The sequence below is a fragment of the Triturus cristatus genome, chromosome 3_1 (genome assembly GCF_964204655.1).
Source record: "Triturus cristatus chromosome 3_1, aTriCri1.1, whole genome shotgun sequence".
Lineage (NCBI taxonomy): Eukaryota > Metazoa > Chordata > Amphibia > Caudata > Salamandridae > Triturus > Triturus cristatus.
In genome coordinates, this window is record NC_140583.1 from 442,348,568 (window position 1) to 442,366,244 (window position 17,677).

At 46.3% G+C, this 17,677-nt stretch overlaps 1 protein-coding gene across 1 annotated transcript in view; it reads left to right on the plus strand.

Moving 5' to 3' along the window:
* BLOC1S6 (biogenesis of lysosomal organelles complex 1 subunit 6) overlaps window positions 1-17,677 on the plus strand; it is a 218,271-nt gene that overhangs the window by 26,044 nt on the left and 174,550 nt on the right. The gene's annotated exons all lie outside the window — the stretch shown is intronic.

Genomic DNA, 17,677 nt, shown 5'->3' on the forward strand with positions numbered 1-17,677 from the left:
GACTGCCATTCCAGTGGGAACTCAGTTGGGTGTGGCATCATGGAGTCTGTCAGTGGTATTATTAGAGATTTAGACCAATTGATCTGTGATCCTGAATGCTGACCAAAACTAATATATTCCCTCAACAATGGGGCCAAGTTCGTCTCAGGATCCCGCACGTACAGCATCATGTCATCTGCGTAAAGGGATATGTGTAGCGGCCTTTGCAGGAATTGGAGCGCCGAGTAATGATGACCTTGCCGTATCTTACAGACAAGTGGCTCAAGGGCTAGCGCGAATAGTAATGGGGACAGTGGGCAACCCTGCCTCGTCCCCCTAGCTATGGGAAAGGCATCGGACATGTACCCGTTCACTCTAATTCGTGCCGTGGGGTCAACATATAATGTCTGCACCCATCTTAAGAAGATAGGTGGAAATCCCATGCGACGCAACACGGCATGCAAATACGGCCACTCAATAGAGTCGAATGCTTTCGCCGCATCCAGGAGAACCGCAACAGCCTTAGTACTAGGGATTAAGTAATGTGACAGCGCAAACAGTGTCCTGGTGTTATGAGTGGTCGTTCTGGTCGGGATAAATCCCGACTGATCAGGTAAGACCAGTCTCATCATTAGGGGCTGCAGCCTAGTAGCAAGAAGTTTGGCCAATTTTTTAGTATCCACGTTTATAAGAGACAGCGGCCTATATGAGTCGCCACTCTCCGGGTCTTTGCTGGGCTTTAACAGTGTAACAAGCACCGCTTCTCTCAACGTTGGTGGGAGCAACTGCTTGTCGTGCGCATCCCCATACATCGCAACTAGGCGAAGTGCTATTTGTCCTGCGAAAGCCTTAAAAAATTTGCATGTGAACCCGTCTGGGCCAGGGGCCTTTCCGTTAGGAAGGGAGTTAATAACCGCCGTGACTTCCGCCACAGTGATGGGCAAGGACAAGTACTCCCTATGTGTATCGGATAACCATGCAATCGCAATATCCTCTAGGTAGTCCTGGACTTCAGTCGCCCCATCAGTATTTCACGCTGCATATAGTTCCCCATAGGTTTGCATAAATCCCTATATCCTTTAATATGCCAACACTGGTACTGATGCATACTCCCCGGATCGTCACTTTGAAAGCCTCCCACAGTAGGCCAGGATCGTCAGTACTGGGTGCATTCAAATCAAAGTATTCAGTTATGGCCTTACTCAGTGTATCTGCGAACGTGGTGTCTAACAATGCTTTAGAGTTAAAATGCCATGTATATGGTGGGGGCATATAATATGGTACGCTTATAGACAGTAGCACTGTATTGTGATCAGAGAATGTTCTAGGGACATGACTTACACTTCGAGTCCATAGCAGTGCGTCACTGGTCCCCAACCAATAGTCTATACGGGACCAGCTATTGTGAGCCGCTGTAATGTGCGTGGACTCCCTCCTGTCTGGGTAACGAGTACGCCAAATGTCCTGTAGTCCTTCTTCCCTCCTAATGTTGTGCAATACCTCCACTGCTCTCTGGTGTGGTTCCCTAGAGGTGCCTGATCTATCTAGGCTGTCGCATAAAGCAGCGTTAAGATCCCCACCCCAGAATATAGTCATGCCTTTCAACTCATGTATTTTACGCCATATTTCTCTATAGAAGTCTGGGTCATCTACATTTGGGCCATAGGTGTTAACAAAGGCTATACGCTGACCTCGGAGCCTTCCCGTTAGGATAACATAGTACACTGCGGGATGACCTAGGGCGCTATCTATTTGGAGTTGCATCCCCCTTTTTACCAAAATAATGACCCCCCCCCTAGAGTAAGATGAGTATGACGACTTATATATTGCCTCCGCCCATCTGCGTCCAATAGTATTGTGTGCGTCAGGGGCGATGTGAGTTTCCTCAAGAAAGGCTATGTCAATATGCAGCCTATCAAAATAGGCAAATACCTGACATATTTTTTTCGGGTTATTGAGCCCCCTAACATTCCATGTCATTAGATTTAGTTGAGTGGGACGTAGTCTAGATGCGGACATAGGCACACACTGAAATATATCCTAAGGTCAAATACCCTGTTGCCTGCAGGTACTCCATTTGTGACTTTATAAAATGCTGGTTGTTAGACCTGACCTCCTTGGCGTGGGTTTTTCCCCTATCTTTTGCCTCTGCTACCTGGATTTTTGATGCTGTGCTGGATTTCGTTTTTGCTGGTTTAGATGCTTTGAACACTCTGCCACTGCTAATCAGTGCCAGAGTGTAAGTGCTCCCTGTGTAAAATATCATATTGATTGGATATACCTGATTGGCATATTTGTATCACCATGAAGTCCCTAGTAAAGTGCACTGTGTGTGCCAGGGCTGGTGATGACAGATGCTACTAGTGGGTCTGCAGCGCTGGTTGCGCCACCCACATGAGTAGCCCTAAAATGGTGTCTCAGGCCTGCCACCGCAGGCCTGCTTGCAGTCCCTGGACTGCCATGTCCTCCTGGCCAGTGTCCCCATTGGCCGGGCCTAACCCTTCCCTTTTTGTGCACATCAGTCATCCCTATGGAAGGCCCAAGGTACCCCCCTGGGCAGGGTGTAGTGTATGTAAAAGGTAGAGCATGTACTAGTGCAGGTACCATGCTCTGGTAGTGAACAGTGGCCATTTTGTGTGTTCACTGCTGCAAGGTTATCTTGCTCCATAGGCTAACATGGGGGAGGCTGGTGCCAATGGCTATCAGCCTATCTTCTCATAGGAACAAGATAAGACATGAGTGTTTGATATCCCTGAGCTCAGCATTTAATAACACATCTTTTAGGAGAGGTTGTTTTTAAATCCTGAGTTGGTGAATAGTACTTTTTAGAGAGTAGCTGTTCTCTTGTCTGACCCTTCTGTGTGCCTGGGCATGCTTGTGGATTGACTGTCTGGTTTGAGAGTGACAGGGGATCCCCCAGGAGGTTGGCTGAGTCAGCCCTTTGCTGAATGACGACATTTGCAAGTAGAGTGGAGGGAGGAGGTAGCACCTGGGAGTGAATAGGGATGTGCCTGCCTGCCGCCACAGTGCTGGCTCCACCTCCTGCTGGGCGGCTGACGACTCTGCCCCTCACTCTGAAAGGAAAGAAGAAGCCAGGAAAACAAAGTGCTCCAGCAACACCCAGAACTGGATCAGACCGGGCTCAGGACCCACTTGCACAAAGACTTCCAAGACTTTTAGGGGTATAAGTAAAGGACCCCTGACAACAGATTTTTAGATTCTACAATCAAGAGGAACCTCTGCTGAAAGACGGACTGCTGAAGGACTGAAGGAAGATTGCCTTGCTGTGTGCTCTAAGGGCTGACCTGTTCTGCTGTGCAACTGAAGCTGAGGAGGAGAAGGGGCCTTGCTGTGTGCTGTGCCCCTGCCTACTTGACCTAACAAGACTTTGCTGTGTGCTGTGTCTTCAACTCTGAATCTCCAAGGGCCTGAGAAGAGCTGGCCTCTTGTTTTGCAACCCAGGGATAGAAAGGTTGCCAAGACTTTAAGACTCTGCTGTGTCCCCTCTGTGCTGCTGTGTGCTGCAAGGACCGTGGACTGTTCTACCAAGCGTCTAAACATCTGCCCCGGGAAGTGCGCTGGCTGCTCTCTGTTTTGCTGGAGAGTGCCGCGCTGATTTTGGCCTGACACCGGTTGACGCCCTGAGAAGACCGACGTGCTCATCGGCACGTGTATTGCTGTGGCTGCAGGATTGAGGGCGACCCCCGTGCTAACTAAGCCGCTGTGAGGCTTGGCGGCGTCACGATCGACCTGCTGACACGGGGCGCCGTGGAATACCCTGCCTGCGATACACCGCCGCGGCCCGGGGGCCTGAAACAGATCGAAAGCTGCACTTCCCCGCTCTGCGAAGCCGCGGAGAAGAGAACGAGGAGGCCGCGACCTGATTGGCTGCTGGTAGGAGGCTTGGCCGGAGGAGCCGCGCTGCGAGTGGCTGACTCCGGTGACGTCGACATCGTCACTGGGGGCTCGTTGAGGGAGCCGCGACCGGATTGGCCCATCGCTCGGGAGCGGTGGAAGCCCTGCACCGAGCAGCCGGAGAGGAGAGCTTTAACAATAAGCGTAGAGGCACCGCCAGAGGAGCGTGGCTAACTAAACACCGAGAGCCTACTAACTGATTTGGTTTTGTTGAATACTGAATCACGCAAGAGACTAGAGACTATCTTCTTACGATCCTGACAACCCAAGAAAGCGAGTAATGTGCAACCCGTTGATACTTGATTTACACTGCTGAAACTAGATAAAGATATATTTTTGATATACTCACCTGTGTGGTCTACGTTTGTGGTGTACTAGGGGGGTCATTGTAGATGTTAAGTGCGAATACTTTACACATTGCCTTGGGGATAAGCCTGTCTGCTCGAGCCAAGCTACCTAGAGGGTGAGCAGGGGTTATCTACCGTGTGTGTCCCTGTACCCTGACTAGAAGCAAGGGTCCCTATTTGGTCTAAGGTGCTTACCTCTGCCAACTAGAGACCCCCAGATCTAACACTGGTAATCACATTTTATATGATTGTTCTGCTAAATAACTATGCTGTGTTTCACATACTACAGTCTGGATAACATCACCCCCCCCACCCATCCCGTCCTCCCCCCCTCCCCCCCCCCCCCACCCACTTCAGCACCCCAACTTTGCCAAAGCCATGTCCCTAACAGAAGAAACAACATCTCAACAACACTTTGTGGTGAGCACCCGCCTTAGGGTACCACCGAGAGCACACATCTCCATCCAACCACATGGATGTGGTCAGGCGTACATTATATATGCAGATCCAATAGTTCCCAGAGGTGGATCAGTATCTCAATGCTACCATAACCCCACATACCACCGTCTGGAATATTGTCAAGAATTCCTGTCATACAAGGGAAACACGCCCTTATGTAAACAGGAGAGCTGTTACATAACTCAAGGGAAACACGCCCTTATGTAAACAGGAGAGCTGTTACATAACTCAAGGGAAACACGCCCTTATGTAAACAGGAGAGCTGTTAAATAACTCAAGGGAAACACGCCCTTATGTAAACAGGAGAGCTGTTACATAACTCAAGGGAAACACGCCCTTATGTAAACAGGAGAGCTGTTACATAACTCAAGGGAAACACGCCCTATAAAGGGAGGAACCGGGAGGTACAAGGCTGTCGGATATTGTGTTTACACCGACGTACCTGCTTCGTGAAGAGCAGTGTTCCGGAGTGGTGCTCCAGTAAGGCAAGAACGGAGGTAGGTCGAGTCGTTACTCCCTGGGCCGTGTCTTGCCCCATCGTCAACTGTGAAGGACCCGGAAGCTCTACCGGTCAACCATTGAGCTTCGCTTTTTGACTCGGCTGAGTCCAAGCGCAGTGGCGCTTTTGCTGGTTGGAGTCGTAACTCCCAGCCCGACCAGAGACACAGGGACTGCCAGCTGTAACGCACACCAGGAGGTGTTTGCCGCGTTACAGACTCGGAAGTCCACAGGATCGATCGAGCGGCTGCTCTCGGTTCAGTCTTCTTGCTTGTGATTGGGGTATCGGTGACGCATCACCAGGAGGTGACTCCGCGTCCCGGTGCAGTCTGAGGAAGAGGTTGAGCGGCTGCTCCCTTCAGGTAGAGACCCCGGCTGGGTGTTTCCCTGACTCCTCGATTCTCCCCAACACTCTTTGTGCCCCTCACAGCCTACCGATTGGCATTGTCGGCCATTTCATTTCTGCCCTCTGTTGGCATACGCCGGGATCGGCGTATATGCAGAGGACGGTTAGGACCATCCGTGCTGTGGGCTGGTAACGTACTTAGCCTGGAGGATTCCAGTGACTATAACTTTTGTTTGTTCTTTGTATTTTATTTGCCTTCATTAAAAGAACTAACCCTTCACAAGTGGTTGCGTCCTCATTGTCGTGTCTGTTAAACGATCCTGAGACGTTCAGGGCGTTACAAATATGCAGTAAAGTAAAATGAGCAGATTGCGCGGTTGAGCCTGAGACAGTTTATAACGGTTGGAGTGTGTACGTCAATAACATCTAAACAGATGCATCAGGGTTCGAACTGCATCACAAATCAGTTTAGTAACAATTCACTCTCTGTGCCCTGATCACCATTGCCAACAATATCCAATATAAATGTTATGTACACTATTACTGAGTGCGTACAGTGTTGGAAGGCATCAGACGGACAGTCATTTTCAAGAAGCAGAGTACATTGTCTTAGTTGCTACCTGTCTGTTAGTTCCAGAAAGAGCCCCTGCAGATTATTTGAAACATACCGACCTTACAGGAAGCGTCCGCAGAATGCACAAAGCACACAATGACTTACATCACCAATTCGAGCCGGTATTATCACAAATGTGCCTGGCCAGTACCAGAGGAGCATTTCAGCCAGCTTCACTCTGAGTCACGGGTCTGTTCAGCATGCTTGTGCTCCCTGCGTTGGCCAGCTAGATTTTTAATAAAGTCATGCGCGGCATTTGGAGAGTGAAGAATCGTCGACTTGCCATCGTGTGTCACCCTAAGTCGAGCTGGCTAACGCATTGCATACTCCACACCCAGTTCCCTCAGTCTTTTTTTCGCTGGATTGAATTCTTTGCTCGCCAGTTGTACCGTCATGGTAAAGTCCGGATAGAACGCCAATTCGTTGCCCTGATATGTTACTTGTTGCTTATCCCGTGCCATACGCAAAATGGCGTCACGGTCTCTGTAATTCAGGAGCCGGGCCACTATAGGTCTTGGTGTGGCGCCTGGAGGGGGTCTCGGAGCCAACGATCTATGGGCACGCTCCACTATGAGGACTGACGAGAACTGATTAGTATTGAACACCTCTCGCAGCAGTCCCTCCACATATGTCTCCATTCGCCCTGTATTGGTAGATTCCGGAATTCCCGCGATTCTGATGTTGTTGCGGCGCGACCTCGCCTCTAAATCCTCCACCTTGTTTTTTAGGGCCTCCATCACTTTCTCCATGTCCACGCACTTGCGCGTTGTATTATGTGACTCGTCCTCCACAGATGAGATACGCTTCTCTGCCTCGTCTAGACGCTCAACCTGCTTGTCCAGCTTCGTCGATATATTATCAACCCGATGTGTTAAGGAATCCAGCTTACCATTGATGTCTTGCAGGCTTTGTTGTATTGCTTTAAGGACTTGCTCCATGGGATGACTTGCCTCAGCACCCCCCTCAATTTCAGTATCCAATGGCACCAACGTACCTTTCGTTTGGCGTTTTGTATCAAAGGAGAGCTTTGACTGCTGTTTGTCAGACTTTCCCATGATGGAAGTGGCAGACCCTGGTTACCACGTTGCCTGATGCACGTCGTCACCACCCGCAGGGATGCCGCCGCACCGCAACACCTCCTCGCAACTTACATTGTCCCCAATGTGCAGCACCGCCTCGGCGGGTACCGTGGCACCAAGCGACGCACTACTTCAGCTACCGATGCCAGCCGTCATATGGCATAACCTTGGATTCAATGCCGCTAGTGTAGACCACCACTACGGGGACTCCCAGTGTCCAGAAGTTGCCACTTAGCCTTGTCTACCAGTCGCAGGGTCTGCAGATGCGGCCATGTCATCCTGCTGCATACATCTTATAGGTGTCCACTACCACCAAGGCATCAGTCCGCCAACCGGAATATCCACAGCAGGGTCGCCAATCGCCATCACTCTCCCTCGCACTCACAGTGATGTCGCCATCACTACCGCGCAAACTGCAGCTGGCCTCTGCGCTTTTCAGCATATAGAATCATCGCAATGTGTGATCGATACTCGTCTCAGCGTGGCCCCCTTCACCGCTATATAACTGCAGCATTTCCATCCAATAGGGCAGCTTACGCGTACATGCATCGAAATTTAGCAGTAGATATGCGTGTACATAAAGTCAGTGCAGCACAGGGGGCTCAATTTCACCACAGTCTGTCAGCCTTCACTTCCAGCAGGCATCTCCGCCTCCCCGCAGTGATATCCGAAGCCTCCATACGACCAAGAGCCCCAGGATGAGTCTCACCAGGATCGTTCAACCGCCATTTTACTTCTGCCCGCCATGTTTCTTGCCCCGCAGCCGAACATCGCACCAGGCACAGAATTTGGTGTTTCCGGCGGTGGCGGCAGCCTCACCCACATCTCCGATCGTGCAGGGGCGATTTTCCATCCTCGCAGCCGATGGCTAGGTTGTGCGGAGCGATGTCGGCACCGGAACAGTTGCGCCGCCATTTTGTGTTCCTGATCGTAACGCTCGCGGGGAGATCGACAAGAAGATTAAAATAACGTTTGCTGCATGCCACCAGGTTTACCACTCCAGCAAAACGTGCCCCTATACTTCCAATGTACCCACATACATTTTAACAGCGGTGGGTGATCTGCAAATCGGTCGTTTACGCTGCAATGTGGACCCGACCGGCGAAGTTTCCTTATTAGTCAGCCATTCCGCTGTGCGCCCTCTAGCGCCCCAAGCTAAAAGATTCTACCTTGGTTAGAGACATTAACACTAATACAATGACTAACTCCCTTAGCTTGCCTTCTGTCCCTCCCCCTTTTGCCCCAAACACCCCTTGGGGAATGTATCTAGTCCGCATAATGCCAGTCTAAATCAAGTAGGCAAGACCATAAGTTAAAACAAAGTCACTCTTACATCGACACAGAGTGAAACCCTGTCAAGGATTAAACCCAGAGCCCCCAGTATCCAACAACACAAAAAGGAATGAGTGCGCTAGGAAACTGGCTGCTAGTCTGATTTGTGACACACACTTAGTTTTTTAGGTCGTGCATCGGTGCCCATGTGCTGTCTGCAAGACCTGCTGTAATCACTGAGTGTAATCCCACCTGCTTGCAATTGGTTCACTCCTCCATCCATTGTACTTCCAGGGTCTTTATTGGTTTTTCGCTCCAATACATCACTTGTGGTTATAGACTAAGAGCACTGGCCAACTATAGTCTACTGTTAAGTGTTATATGTTCTTCAGGGACTACTTGTTTAGTGAGTTTCCTTGTGCTGTTTATTTTTTTACCACGGGCATGCTTTACCATAACTGCAATGTCTTTGGGCTATTTATTTTTTCACCACAGAGCTACTTTCTGCTGCCACACGCATAACTGGTATGTCTTGTTTACTTAATTTCATAGCAGTGTTGCTTGTTCTGCCACCCGCTTACTGTGGTGTTTTTTTTTCTTCTTTTATTTTTGTGCTCCTACAACATGCATGCAGCTCTAAGCTGCTGCGAAGAGCATCATGCAGGAACACATGGTAGAGGTCCTGTGTATTTAAAAACAGAGAAGGTTTTGTATTTTTTATTTACCGTGGCGTCTGCCAGGTGCATAAGTTTTATGTACACAGGTGTGCCGTGCTTTAGATTTCAGCACAGCGCACAGTGTTGGGGACCTGGTGGAGGCCGGACGCTTGGGATTCTCCGTTGCCATTGCTGCTGGTGGTATGCAGCATTTTTTCAGCAAAAATAAATAAATAAATCAGTGTTTGGTTATTCACGACTGTGAGTTGAGCATCTTGCAGGAACACATGGTAGAGGTCCTTTGTATTTAAAAAAAAAAAAAAAAGAGAAGGTGTTTTATTTTATTTATCGTGGTGGCCATTGTTGTGTGTAGATTTAGATTCCGTATATAGGTTTCCCGATTTATGCCCTTATATAGGTACAATTCATATTGCCCTTATTTAGGCATTGTCCATGCTAACCACATACAGGCATGGTCTCCTACATCCGTCAATCTAAGTCACAACGAGTTCTTGGAAAACCAGACTCTTAAGCCTTTAGGAATTTCCCTTGCTTGGATATTGATTTTTCCAAGAACTCATTTATTATGCATGAACATCTATTCCTTAGGGGGTTCATTCATGACGTTCCGATGCCCGACTTTTACGTCAATGCAGGCATTCCTAAACACCTTCAAGTTATAAATATACCTGCACTTCCTCTGGCAAACCACGGTTCCGGTATGGTCCAGTTCGACTGCCTACTTGCGGTTCGTCACGGCAAGTTCGGAAGGAGATGGAGTTCCCGCCTGATGCAGTGACCAGACGCTGTCATTCTTCTCGCAGAGAATCCAGCTCCAGTGTTTCTGACTCCCCTTGCGGGGTGTTAGATATCGAGTCCCGGAAAGAGATTCCAACCTCACACATTCTAAGGTATGGAGCAGACTAGAACTTAGAGAAACATTTGGCAACTCTTGGCAAAACTAAAACTATCGCTAGCTATACTTTAGAAAACAGCACCTACTTCTTACCTCGTACTACACTTAGGTTAGGCACACTGGGGTAGAACTATTTGGAAGCATCAGATGAGTATTCACATTTTAGCCTGTGTTATTTATGTATGTATTTTATGAATATATGTCATGAATATATGTCCTAGCTACAAACCATGCTATTGCAGTATTATTTTATCTTATTGCTAACCCTGTACGTATTGTACTTCGCATCCTGTCTCACAATTGTAGCAGTTCATATCTCTTGCATGAGAAATAAAAGACTGTTCAATAAACCCCTTTTTATTGACACGCCCGTCTCTCTATTTCTGTGCAACTCTGTAGAAGCGAAGCATGCACGATTGACTGAGTGAAACTGTTATCTATTGTTTCCACGGTTCTGAAATTGTTCCGACTCTAAGGGAAACAAAGTTGTCATGTTTATGCGGTTGTCAGAAACTAATCCCTTCTTGTATATTCGAGAAGTTTCTAGTGACCTCTGAGTTAGCTGGCACATACAAGTAATTAAGTTTAATGTACTCGATAGAGACATACTGACCTCAGTCCTATGTCAAAACTATAGTGTATATTATTCCAATGTGCAAAGCCTATCAGGGGTATAGGAACTACACTACATGGCACCCACGTAACGCTAGATACTGAAGTAACTCAGTCGTGCTTTTCTCGGAGAGCCCTACTCATAATACTCCATAAGACGTCTGGAGTGGGTAGGGATAATATCCGCCAGCCATAGCGGAGTCGGACAAAAATCCTATGTATTAGCTGTTTGGTTTGTTCAACGTTGAAGGATACAGTGTTCCAAAATATTGTGCACCTTATCTTTGTTCCCTTGAAACTTGCTCTGAAACTTTCATTAAAACAATGACCGAAAACGGCACAAACACCGATACTGGTGGAGCTGTACCTGATGAAGTTGTAGCAGCTTTTGGTTAGAAAGGTTTTGATGAAACCAATGAAAATCATCGCTCCAAATTTAAGGAGAGCCATCACTCTAAAACTTATAAAACATGGCCTAACACCAAGAGGTGGTAGGGCAGTTTTTGTGATAAAGGCACATGAATCTCGCCAGACAGAGGTATTCTATTCATGGATAGTATTCCCAGAATCAAATCCAGTAACTAAAACGTTTCACTTCTACAAAGAAGATGAACCACCTGAGGAATATATTCCTTTTGAGGATATTGAAATTCCACTCACATACCAGGAGCATGATCTCTGGTTTAAAGGCACCCTAAAACATTACAATCCCATTACCAGGCTCGGTCCACTAGGTAGACCAGGAGCAACATGGCCGATTTTAGCCGGCTATACACCTCATCCTGACATTAAAGCAATGTCAGACGTAGAATTACTTAATCAGATACAAAATTTAATAGGATTACACAGATAAACCACAACTGTCTGAAGGTCCTGAAAAGGCCTTTACTAAAAACAACCCTACCTCGTCTAAAAAGAAGTGGGAAAATAACAAACATTCAAAAGTAAAAGATTCTCAATCCCGAGGTAGGTCTCCTCAAAAGAGCCCTCTGAAAGGAGGTATAATCTCAGGAATAGGGAAAATTTGAGAAAACCTGACAGGTATCAAGATACTGATATACACATTCCTCTCGTACCTTTCAGATATCATCACAGACATCCGAAAGAAGAGGACGGTCAGAGAACAAAGACGATCAACACGTTCAGAAAAACACACCAAAACCTAAATTCTCCAAAAAGAAAGTAGCAGGTCTGAAGATGAGACATGCCGAGGATTCTGAGAACACAATTCAAGAACGGAGAATGAGCTCAGACAATGTTGGACAGTGCAGCAGAAGTTACAGTAGCTCGCTAGAACCTGAAGGGGCTTCTGGAGACAGTGGACTTGAATGAGGACATTCAAGTTGAAACTGCAGATACCAGGCTTAGTTCTCCACATAGGTTATATGAAATAACACTCCGGATGGAGGGAGACATACCAAGAAAAGTGAAAGCACTCTTTTGGGAGCAACTTTCAAAGGGTTATGATATACTTCTAGCAGAACAAGACTGGCTACCAGAATTTGTCAGGGAGTGCCCACATGGTGAAGACATCATTATGCCAGCCTTCTCTAACCATGTCCCAGTACACTTAAAATATGCTTATGCTAGGAAATGGGCCGTGGCCCAAGCCCCAGCATTATATAAGAATCATGTAGGATGGTATGAGGACTCGCCTCACCACAAAATCCAGTTAAAAAACCAACCAACTGCACAAAGGCAGTACCCAGTTAAGCAAGAAGCTAAAAAACAAGTCCGGGAGATCTTAGATCAGCTTGAATACCTAGGGGTGATTGAAACCTGCACCTCATCAATGAACAATCCTTTGTTTCCTGTTTCCAAACCAGACAATACATATCGTTTAGTTTTGGATTACAGACACCTAAACTCTTGTTGTAAAACATTTGCAGTACAAAATGCACACAGTACAGCATTAATGAATAACATTGTGCGTAAAAAGTACAAAACCACATTAGACATTTCAATTGGTTTCTTTTGTCAAAATATTGCACCTGAAAGTAGATATTTGACCGCTTTCTCAATAATGAGGACTTAACGTCAATTTTGTTGACTCCCACAGGGGTTCAAAAACAGCCCGGGATTATTCTCAGCAAGAGTAACAGAGTTACTACAAATTTATGATGACGAGGCATTGTCCTATGTCGATGATATGTATCTAAACAAAGAAAGAGTGTGTCCGTCAAGGTTGAACAAGTGCAAAAGTGGTTAAGAAAAGTGAATCACTGTGTGTTAAAAGAACCCTCACTCACCAACCTAGTTGGTGACATGCTTCATCATTGGGTTCCCACCGGAGAGACCGAATGTCTCCCCGGTGTGCTGCGACGCCTGATTTACAGCGGAGCTGGTTTTTGTGTGAAGGCAGTGCAATCCGTGATAGTGCTAGTTTTAAAAAGGTGTCGCAGTTTTAACCAATAGACAATTTTAATGGTGGTAAACTGGGCACAGTTAAAAATAGTGAGGTGGACGGGTGAACTCTGGTGGTAATTGGACCAGCTACGTCCTAGTCAAAGTGCAATGTGATCAATGTGGTCAACATGTTTCTGCTTCCGACGATATTACATGAAGCATTCTTCAGGACCTAATGATAGACAGCCACGGCGGTATACACTCGCTAAGGTGTACCCTGACCTGTGGAGTCTTAGACCGCTAACACTTACGGTTATGGTAAAATAACCCTTCAGGATTTCTGAAAAGCTTTCGGTTCTGTTGAAGCAAAAAAGATGTGAAGGGACAAAACAAAAACAAACAGTGATTCACAACATACATGTATATTCACAGAAAACAAAGCATGGAGAAAAACCAGTTTGTGAATGGACTTCATGAGCACAAAAGGTGGATTTCCATAATACCTGGACCAATGGGAATAAACACTCGTATCAGCCCATGCCGGTATAGTGAGTTTATCGTGGTGTAACTGCAGTGATGCTTAGTAACACTAACGGGTTGTGCCATGAGTGCTGCACCCTAGTAGTTAGTGATTGCGACAGACATGAAATTTCACGTGGCGTGCACTCTAAGCAAACAAATCAATGGCCATCAGACTATCAATCAGCGGCATACTCTGGCTGACTGTCGGATGCGAAGTAAAACGCTTGGATTTACAGGTGGAGGTGCGAGGCATTATCAGACTGATTCGTAAACACCCAAACGGAACAGTAAGTTTGGTAGTAGGTGCTTACGTGATGTTGAATTCAACTTCACTGCATGGGTCCGGGTGGGGGGCGGGACTTATAGTCACTCTCTAAACAAAGAATAGTAAAAGTAAATGACTTGCGAGGTAGAGGTGAAACAGCGGGATTAGGTAAGCCAGAGCCTCTACTTACTACGCCAAAGTCACCAGCCCACAGGAAAACCTACTTAGCCCTCCTACGGACTCGGATGTTATCCTCCGGCCCGGGAGTGGTGTAGATATAGGAAGTACTTTGCCGGCGAACAGCGTAGCGTCATCACGCATGTCACGTGGTGCGTTAGACGCCGGAGCAAAAACTAGACTGCTACAGAGGCTTCTCAAACGAGGAATGTCTCCGTGGCCAAAGACGTAGCGTCATCAAGCCTGTCACATGGTGCGTAAGACGCACACGCGAAAGCTAGACTGCTACAATGGCCTCTTATACGAGAAAATACCTCCGTGGCTAAAGGGGTACTGTACAAAAACGGATAAAAGCACAGGGTGAACACCATTATATTGGGCTTCGCCTCTGAGGGTTACAAATTCAATTTTAAAAAGTCCAGAATTGCCCATCTCAACGTCCTTTTCCTAGGATATGAACTTTCAAGTGAAGGCAAAAGCCTGGCAGCCAACTTTTGAGAAAAGTGTGCGCTGCTCCAACCTCCAAAAACGCTGAAAAACTTAGTCGACTCTAGGTTTCCTGAATTTTGGTAGAACATACATTCTGAACTACGCAAAGGGAGTTAAACCTCTCTACAAATTAATCATACCTGATTTCAAAGCCTCAACTTGGACACAAGAACACACAGAAATTCTGCGTGCACTTCAAACAGACATGTTAGCAACGGAACACTTGTAAACACGTGTAAATGTACGCAACTTAGTGACCCGAATCATTCCGGTTCAATGCAGATTCACCGGTTCAATGCAGATTCACCTATTTAACTTTTAACGAAGGTGAAAAAGTACCCATTGCATACAAATCACACTTGTATACACAAGCAGAAATGAAATCCACTTCTACAGAAAAGATTCGGACAGCAGTTCAAACCGCTGTAGCAAAAGAAAGAGCCCTAGCACAGGGGAAACGCATTATGGTTGTGACTCCTGTACCACCCTTAGAGGTAGTTACTAAAGCTAGCATTCCGAATGCAAAAGCTTTACATCCAAGATGGATACAATGGATTAATTCTCTTGCTGCAACTGATGTTGAATATGTTTTTGATCCTTATTTAAAAACACAAGCATTCCTGCAATACGAACACGAATGTCCTCTGCCTACTGAAATTCTCCCTCTTGATCAGTACGAATTTATAATTTATACTGACGGATCTGCACAACCTGCTACGGAGAGTAAACAAGCTTACAGTGCAGCATGCGCGATAGTTAAAGGTCGTATGCGAGATGGCAAATTCAGACCAATGGTCACAAAAACGCAATCTCTAGGATATTGTACAGGTCAGCGAGCTGAACTACAGGCATTCAAGATGGCACTTGAAAACATGGATCGCGAATTTCCCGCACTCCTAGTGTGCGATTCTTTCTACTGTGTTCAATCTTACAATGAATATTTACAGAATTGGCTTCAAAATGGTTTCAAAGATGTAAAAGGTGCCACAATCAAGCATAAAACGCTTTGGGATCAAGTAGTTCAGTTGCGAAACGGACTACAAAAGACTCATGTGATACACACGCTGAGTCATCAACGTGATGGCGTTCACGTTGAAGGGAATTCATTGGCTGATGAAGCAGCGAAAGGGGCTGTGCAAACTGCTTCCGTAGCTGCAATCACTCGTTCAAAAATTAAAATAGACAGTGAAATAATGCTAGCTGTCAATGCTTCAAGCAAAGGCAGTGGTGCAGTGTTACCTAAAAAATTTCCACTCGTATACAATTGATGCGAACAGCGTTCCGTTTGCTCGAATCCCTGGAGTGGGGGATAGGGTAATACCAAACATGGAACGAAGAGCAGCTTTGATTTATGAAGCAGATCTCGGAGAGGGTCTGACACATCAGGGGATCTCTAAAACAATTTTAAAACTAAAAGCGATGTACTGGTGGCCAGGAATGAATACACTGATTCATATCTTCATCAATAAGCGCATAGACTGCAATAGAGATCACAGTACAGTATGCCACCGGATACCCGACTACAACATGGCCAGCCCAGTTCAGACACCATTATTAGACAGCATTAGACTATCTACATGCAGGCGTCCTCTTGGACAAAAGCAATCCCATGAGCACTAAATCTAGGTTCCTTTGGATGTGGCCTCAGCGCTCGGCTGACGCTCGAACTGTTATAAAAGATTTGCGAGTCTTTATCTGCACATACGCTATAGGCACACTACATTCTGACCAGGGTCCTGCGTTTAGCTCTCGAGCTTACAAAGAAGCCATGGCCAGTTTGGGCGTAGCATTGCGGTATTCTTCTCCATTCCATCCTGAGGGAAATTCTGTTGTGGAAAGAAAAAACCGGGACATAAAGCAGTCTATATCAGCTAGGGTATTAGGTTCGGGTGATGGGTGGGTCAAACATCTTTATAGGGTCCAGGACGCACTTAACTTGCCAAGAGGTTCTCTAGGGGGTGTCACTCCATAAGAAGTTCTATTTGGAACTAAAATGTTGGTACCGGACCTTGATATGCAAGGCACAGTGATGGAAAATAAGAAATTTGAAATCAAAGATAGTTTGGCTGTTTTACAGGACTTCAATGAACTAAGAACGAAACAAAGAAACGTGCTCCTGAAGCCAACCATCACTGGGGAAAAGATCGCGGACCAGAAGGAATTTGGGCCTTCTTACAGACAACCAGTACCTGTCCTAGCAATCCACGGATCGAGAACAGTACTTTTGCCGCCCCTTGCTGGTAAAAAGGAGAAAAGATTTGTGTCCATCGACCTGATCGAACCACACTATGTGGCCGATACTAAGCAGTAGGCCAAGTGGACTCCGGCAATGTAGCAGACGCACTCTTCTAGCTACAATCCAAGAGGTCAAACTGAAAGACTCATCACCTTTGAAGATTCTACAGTGAGAAATGAAGGACTAAGCAACAAAGCTATGAAACTCGTTCCTCTTGAAACCCAAATAACAGTTCGTCCTGATACACATGTCCACAACAAAGTAACAAGTGATCAATTGGTTCCAGCGATTTTCAACAAATCCTGATGCAATTCAACCCATTGACAGAACTGCCTCTGGCTATTTCGTTAACTTTGATACATTTTCTGAGGATCCCAGCGAACCTGAAACGACGCCAGCACAAAGAACTTTTAAAGAACAAGCAACAGACTTTTTTCATCTCCTGAAAAAGACTTATCTGGTTTCACCATGGATTGAACTGTGGATTGTTTTGGGAATATTCTTCTTTCTACTGTGGTTAGCGCTGGTAATAACTCTGGGTGTGCTGATAAGTGGAAGATATATTCAAATGGACATAGCAAGTAAAAGAGTGAACTTACTTCTCCAGCCACACAAATCATCCCATCGTGAAGCAAGAGACTTGTTAGCAGTGAACATCACAGCCGTTCCTATAGATGATGGTATAGTTTGCGACCAAACTGAATTTGAAATTTTTGGCCCGTCGGAGATTTTGAAGATTCCACACTTATTTAAGATTTCATTACGTGACTTTATTACCTCTAGTACCCTTTCTGATGATTGGGACTTCGAGACTGTTAATAACATGATGTCTGATCTAGAGATGTCTACAGTATTCACAAATCATGAATATTTAGAGGGTTCATCAGACTATGAACAAATGTATTGTTATAACCACTATGGTCCTCATTTCTTGCATAAATCTGCAACAC